Genomic DNA, 7,684 nt, shown 5'->3' on the forward strand with positions numbered 1-7,684 from the left:
TCACCCTCCCTGTCTGCCTGATCTACTACAGTGTGCATGTAAGCATGTCTGTGTGTGCTCTTCTTTACCTTTCAATACATACTAAAAACTAAAAATCCAACCATTTTAAAACATGACAGCAACATTTTATAATAAAATGACTGTTTCACAAATATAAAGGATAAGATTACTCTTTCTTATTTAGAAAGAGTAATCTTATCACAGCAGTATTAAATAATTAAAAGGGACTAAACAGCTGTTTACATTGTTATTGTGAATTATAGATTATATCCTAAGTAGTATTGGGCAAGCATGGCTGATATTGAAGGTTTTCTGGATGGTCTTGTGTCAGTAAGATTTCACAAGAATAACAGAAATAAAAAGAAAAAGTAAACAACAAGGTCATTTGGTTTGGTGTGTCTCTTCCTCCAGTATACAAATCTCTGCCCTTAATAAAGCCTACATCTTTATTTTCAAACGCATGCAGAGACAAAATGCCTTCTCTTTATCTTTCTATCTAACACACACACAAGCACACTTGCGTCTCATACTACAGGTTGCCTGATCGCTCCACTGTACTCCCTCGGGCTTCTTTGACATGCGACAGGGTAGCTTTCTCACGCTGCGCATTATAGACTAGATGCTCTGTGCTCAACTTGGGATTCAGACTTCCATCAAGAGGAAAAGGGCTGACAGTGGCCTGGGTGAGGTTGGCATAAAACATGAGTGTGAGAAAGAGAAAGACAGAGAGAGAGGTAGGAGTATGCGGCTGTTTAGGTGTTTGTTCAAATATGCTGTTCTTGTGTAGTCATTGGGAATTTCCACAGTCACTCTTGCACTAACTGGCCCTCTCTGACTCTTTCTCAATGTCTCAGTCTTTCCCAGTCATCTTTTGTCGTTCTCACACTCACACACTCACACTTCTACAGAAAGACAATATAATTGGAATAATCTGCCATGGTAAGATATGCCCAAAATGAGAGAAATGAAAAGGCTGGCACAAGATCAGGCACACTGACTGATGCAAGATTACAGGCTAAATACAGTAACGCACAGACACACACTCGTACTAACACACAAATATGTGCTCCCCTCGATGGAGCTTAACAACTCACCAACATGTTCAAATACCTGAATTCCTACAAATAAAGACAAGAACACACAGACGGTACACATATTCACACTTCCTGTCGGAGGCATTGGAAAAGTTCGTCCCACACATGAAGTGACCTTGTTGTTAACTGTTTGTTTGCCGTTATAAACAAGACATAACAACTAGTATCACACCACTTCCACTTCCTGCACTTCACTAGCATCTCATCTAGGACCTGAATGCCTAATAAAAAAACAGAGTCATTCACACACACTCATCACTCACAACTCTCCATTTTGACCTACGCCCTCTCAGAATATGTACTGTTTAAAGGCTGTATATAGGCTTTCTTATTTATAACTGGATCACACGATACAAACTGTATTCAAAATAATTTATTACGCTTGTTACTGACCTGTAAGGCACAACTATTATTTTCTTATCATTATAAATTAACAGACAGTTTCCTGGTTATATCCTGCCAACAAAACTAGTAAGATACTGATGGTTTGCATTTCATTGCAATAGCCAGATGTGTGTAGTTACACATCTGGAGTTTGTACCCATTGTACTGTAACTCTGATGCTTCCTGCACAAGCAGTCATTTAAAAAACAACAGTCGTTTGATTTCTGAGCTAATTTACTTATAAATACAACACTGTCTGTAACTGAAAAAAACATATGTATTTCACCTCAAATGTATGACAACACACATGACTTCACAGAAGTCTGAGCTTCATATGTCACAATTAATCAAACATTCCAAAATCTTGATATTATGATATTCGTGCTAATGAAACAAATTTATTTTGAAACAACTATTTGTTTAGGCAGAAAAACAAAATAAAGAGAAAACTATCAAACTAAACTCCACATATGACAAATTACTCTGTAATTACAGTCATTTGTTCTTAAATTCCACATACAAATTGTCCAACCCAGACAAAGAAAGAGAAAGAGGAAGGAAGAAAACTCTGACTGAAGGAATGTACCTCCTACCAGTACCAGGCCAAGCAGCCCTTCATTAGAGTAGACAGTGAGGCTTGGACTGGGAGTGTTGGTCCTGTATATTTACTGTGGTACACTGCATAAGACAGGAAGGAGTCAGGACCACTTGGCTGACTGACTGGTTGACTGAATAACTTGCAGTATCTGATCATTGCTTAGAAAAATGTGTTTGGTCATGCTCATGGCTTCCCAAAATGCTCTAGGCTTTAGCTGACAAGCCAAGAGCAAGCGTATGTGTGGATTCGCATTCTGTAACTTTGAAGGTTGTGGACGGCCACAGAGCATGTGCACACCACGTACATAACAGAGGAGTTTCAGAATTAGATAGTGACCTATGTATAGATTCAGAGCTGATCATAGTGTGTAAGTTGAAAGCCTGTTTTGAGAGTCTCACGATGTGTCCCTATTTGTGAGTCCATCTTTAAAAATACATGTTATGTGGACATGCAATCATGTTATCCACAGGATTTAAATTTAAATTCCAGACAAAATACCAAGATTGCCAAAGACACCAGATACGTTACTAAATTACAGGGAAAAGTATATGAATGTATGCATGAAGCATCCATAATTACATAGCAGCCGTATGATAAAAAAATAAGATTTTAATATTTCACATTGTCCTAATTCTTCCCTAAAAGATCAAAAGGAGTAGAGTGTGTATTCGACAAAAGTCCCGTAAATTTAAAACAACTGCAGACTGTTTTTTTTATAATCCAAGATGTTAAGTCTAAATTAAAATCTCTTCTCTATGATACTGTTTTAGTGTGCATGTTTTTACACAACAACAACAACAACAACAACAAATAAACACCTCGTAATTTACATGACTCAAGACATCTTCACCTTCCACCATTAAACAGGTTAGGAGTGAGATATTTGCTGGTTTGGTCTAAAGCAACTGTAAATCCTGAAGAGACAGATAATCAACAGCGATCGTCTCCATGGCATTGGACTGAACTCCTCCTTTAACAGCAAAAAGATGCTGTTTCATCAAATAAACATAAAGGAGCACACAATGTAACCTCCACAGCATAGCAACATCAAACTTTACACAGACACTAAACGCTCTCACCAGAATTTACAGTGCAGTCATGTTTACACTGTTAAAATCTCCACTGGACCTATATATTGCCGCACAGTCACACATTCATTGTGCCATATAAACATACATACACAGGAGCTCACACTCTGGACAGTTTAATTTTAGAATTTCTGTAAAACTAAATAAAAAAATAAATGCCTTCTATCATTCTTAAATGTTGAGCTCAAAATGTACATTTTCATGCAAAGGGCACCTTGCTGATAATTTCTTTGCAGGTTGGACAAGGGTGCAAGTATGCGCCAAACTAATACAGTCATCATAAAGCAGAACAAATCTTGATGCCAACACTATAACAAGAAGTTGTACAGTATTTATTACTGGACTATACAACCCTATTAAAAGTCCACCTTGATGCCAGTTTATTTACTCAGTCGTTTAGAATTTAGCCTATCCCCCGCCACAACATGGTACAGGATGCACGTATGTCTGTAGGAGACATGGAAACATTTCGGCTGCTTATAGTGCACAAGGTAAATGGCTGTATGCGGCTTTCCTCTCGACGTGTCTACCTTGTTCAATGCTGCATTTGCCATGTCAGTATGAGTGTATACGTTGTTACTAGACACACTGCAGCTCATCCCTCTTCTAAAAGATTTTATGGGTGTCTGCATGGGCGCAGGGCTGCAGTGATGAGGACAAGGATGGAGAGAGAAGAACGTATGATGGTAAAACAGAGGAAGACAGTAGTATGGCCATGATAGTGAAGCCTGACGTGGCCCTCGAACACCAGTATGGCATGGTGGCTTTGCCCTTAACTGGGTCACAAGGGAACACAATCATACATGAAACAGCAAAAAAACAAAAACAAAACAACCAACAAACAAACAAAAAAACAACAACTCTGTGTTACACACATACAGAGACTTTGGTTTTGCTCTCATGAGTGAGTGGGATGTTATCGTGCAGGCAACATGACACAAGTAAAAGAAAACATTTCATTAGGGTATTTTAGGTGTTGCAAGAGGGCGAGCTTCGAGTGTGTATGTGAGCATGCAAGTGTGTGCGCTTGTTATGGAGAACATTCACTGTGACGTACTATAAATACTGGCAGCTGTTTAGTGGATGGCATATCTGACTGTAGCTTATTTATCAATAAAAAAGGACAAATGAGGTCTGGAATTTGTGTTTTTTCTCCCATATCGATCAGGAGGCTGTAGCATAGATCAGAGGTGACTGTTCCTGTTTGGGGCCAAATGGCAGAACTGCCAATGCCACATCAATGGTCAGCTGCTCTACAAGCTATGCAAAGATGCCTACACCATCAGTGATTTGTCTCTGGTGTACACAAGTACAATAGTGAAGATATGAAAATGCAGGATAGATGAGGACACTTAAAAGTCCTAATGTCTTGAAGAATAATCTAATTCGTATCACTTAAAAAATACCCATGGAGAAATATGACAAAACTATTAAAAACTGCCCAGTCAGAGACGTCAAGGGTGCATCGACACTGATTGCAGGATTGCAGTGCGGAAAAGTGGAGTGTCGGCGAGGGAAAAGCCGAGAAAACACCGAATGCATACCCAGCTTCTTTGCGCTGATCTCTGCGAGTACTACGAGAGGCTCCACACAATGTCAAAGGAATATTATGACTCGAGGCAGTCAGCCGATCCGCTGTGCTGTACGGTGCTCGGTAACAGAAACAAACAACCGGTTTCAAGTGACGATTTATTATCCTAACTAGACGGGCCTAATTCGTCCTCATACAACGATGCTTGGCATGCAAATATCCACTACAACGCTTAGAGTACACACGCAGCCACTCCAGAGAAGCTTACTTAATGGAGCGAGTGAGGTGATGCTCTGTCTATATGGTTTCTGAAACTTGGAAAAGGCATGAATCTTTCCATGTTGTTGTTTCGCTCTAGTAAGCAGCTCAACAATGTTAGTAGTAGTGCTGCTTGTAGTAGTCGTAGTACGCAACGGTGGCAGACTCGTATCCACATAACGACACCGTCAGAAACATCACAAGGAAATGGGATGATAGTCGCTCCCTTGCTGTTTTTCTTCCCTCCAGATAAATTTTATAAACACTAAAATACGCTTGCGTGGCAATCAGTAAACATTTGGGCTGCAGTGCTGCAAATAGGTCGATTGTTTTTACTACGCTAGTGCTGCTCCGCGCAAAACTCGAAAACTAATGTCAAGGAAAAGTACTCAACATTGACCTCGAAGCTGTAACATCAGCCGAGGGAGACCAAATCGTTTCTTGGTCGACCGTGGGGCTGCGGTAAAACATTTGAGAAAGTTTTCAGGCTGCTACACCCCCACCCCTTCTCTCGGCTCTTCCTCGCCTCACGAGCGGCGTCACTCCGCTTCTTCGAACGGTAACGTTATCGCAACCACCGACCGACCGCTGGCTAACCCGCTGCCCCTGAAAACGAAAAATCAAAGTCAGTGGAGCTTCACAACCTTCAGCTAACTTTGTCTAAACTCACCGATATGGAGCTTTCCCTCTCGCCAGAGAAAGATTTATGGTGCTATTTTGCAGAGGAGGAGGCTCGCACAAGTCTCGGTAACATCCCTTGGCTGCTGGCTGTGACGACTGTGCGGTTCGGACTCACACTTTACTTTTCCTCCGCAAAACATGTCTTTCTCCCACAGAAACTCAAACAAGGATATAAAAAAACTATCGGTCTTCTTTTCCACTACAGTCACAAAATGGTGAATGAACCAGTAACAGCTGGGCGAGTCGACCAATCAGAGCTCGTTGACAGGTACAGTAGCCAATCAGCGCCGTCGCCACACACTGGAGGGCGTGGCGGCCTGTCAAAGTGCAGCAGACAGACAGGACGCTCCAGCCAATGACAGCGAGGATGCTGAGCAAGCCCGGTGTCCTGTCCCAAACTTTACAGTATCCAATAAGAGCTTTGGGAACCATAGGAACAGCATGAGGGAGGGTCGAGAGGAGGGAGCACATCACCGAGATCCAATGGAAAGGCACAAATGTTCCCTCCCCTTGTGGAAAAGAGTATGTTTACCATAATTGACAGCGCAAGTGCCATCCCTGAGTAGACGGTGATAATGCATCAATCACTCTGCTCGTCCAGATAGAAGTTGGTGCAGCAGGATTAAAGCACCATGATGCAGTCCTTTCTACTGAGTAGGCCACTGTGCAAACTGTTGCAACTGCTGTCTTCTGTTATTGTCCAGGCAAAACAGAGTGAAAGCATCAATACAAGGGAAAACTAAGCGCGAGTGGATGTTTTACAAGTTTGTGTTGGGGCTGGTTAACTCTTATGTGGTGCAGCCGACGCATCGGTGCCCCTTGCAAAGCGCTCTCCCTCTTCATTTTCTCTCAGCAACAGACGCGCACTTTCACCGCTTCAGCCAATCACAGCGCACCAATCCTGCTCGCTCTGACGTCGGCGATCTCTCAGCCCCGCCCACTCCAATGAAAGTGAACGGGGACCGTCTCTGCTGACGTCACTTCACCGGCAGGCCATTGGATGGGTGAGCAGCGTCTCGGGGCCAATGGGAGCACAAAGCGATGATGTCATCACGAGTGTTGCCACCAGCTGGACCGAGGGGGCGTGGTCTGGCGTAAACTCGGCTAACCCCGTGTTTGTAACTTGCAGGCGGCGGTGGAGACGAGCCGGTGTGCTGATCAGTGACTGGAAGATGTTTCAGATGATGGCACGGCCGTGAGAAGGGCATCCTTGCACGTGTACCCACTGTGATATTTGACATCTGCATCCTGACCTTTGACCTCTGCATAGAAGGCGAGAAACCACACTTACTTGCGAAAGAAAGAAATCAAGATAATGTCATAATAGTAAACATTACATAATTCCGTGCTCAGTGTGCAGTGTGTAGTGGAAGACCAGACTTCTGCTGAGACAAGACAGTCATGCGGAATCCCGCAGGAGGAGCGCCCTCTGTCAGTGCGATCTGATGCAAGCATGCTGATCTCTCAGTCAAGCTCGGTGATGGGGAAAAGATATGAAGACCTAAAAACATAAGAAAGTCCTGATTGGCTGAAAGGAACGATATATTTTGTATGTTTAATGCTTGCATGTGTTTCTGCACGTGTGTGTGTGTGCGCACACAGAGAGAATGGGGGGGTGGGGGTGGGTGTTGGGGGCAATAGAAGTCTGGGTGTTGGTTAAATGTTGACACAGAGTGACATCTAGCGGTAAGTGTTCAGCTCTGCAACTTAAAATAGGCTATTCGATGAAGAACTAGTCCATAAAAAGTCTAAATAAATAAAAATAAGCATCAGAGTCACAAGAAGACACAAGCCTAAAAAGGTTAGTGACTACTATGAATCCTCAGATTGAAAGATATATCTATAATTTAAGCATGTTTTCACAAACTCTCAACGTATTTTCTAGTATAATCCCAGCACAGAGGAGTTCTACTGTATCTAAACCAGTAAGATGTAAGAGCTTTGTTTTTACAGCTGGGTTTTAGAAGCAGGTGCTGATATCCGGTACAACCTGATTATGCTACACTAATGTGCTAATGTGTTGTTTTTTTATATAACCAAATAGAAACAC

The sequence above is a fragment of the Anabas testudineus genome, chromosome 16 (assembly GCF_900324465.2).
Source record: "Anabas testudineus chromosome 16, fAnaTes1.2, whole genome shotgun sequence".
In the NCBI taxonomy this organism is placed as follows: domain Eukaryota; kingdom Metazoa; phylum Chordata; class Actinopteri; order Anabantiformes; family Anabantidae; genus Anabas; species Anabas testudineus.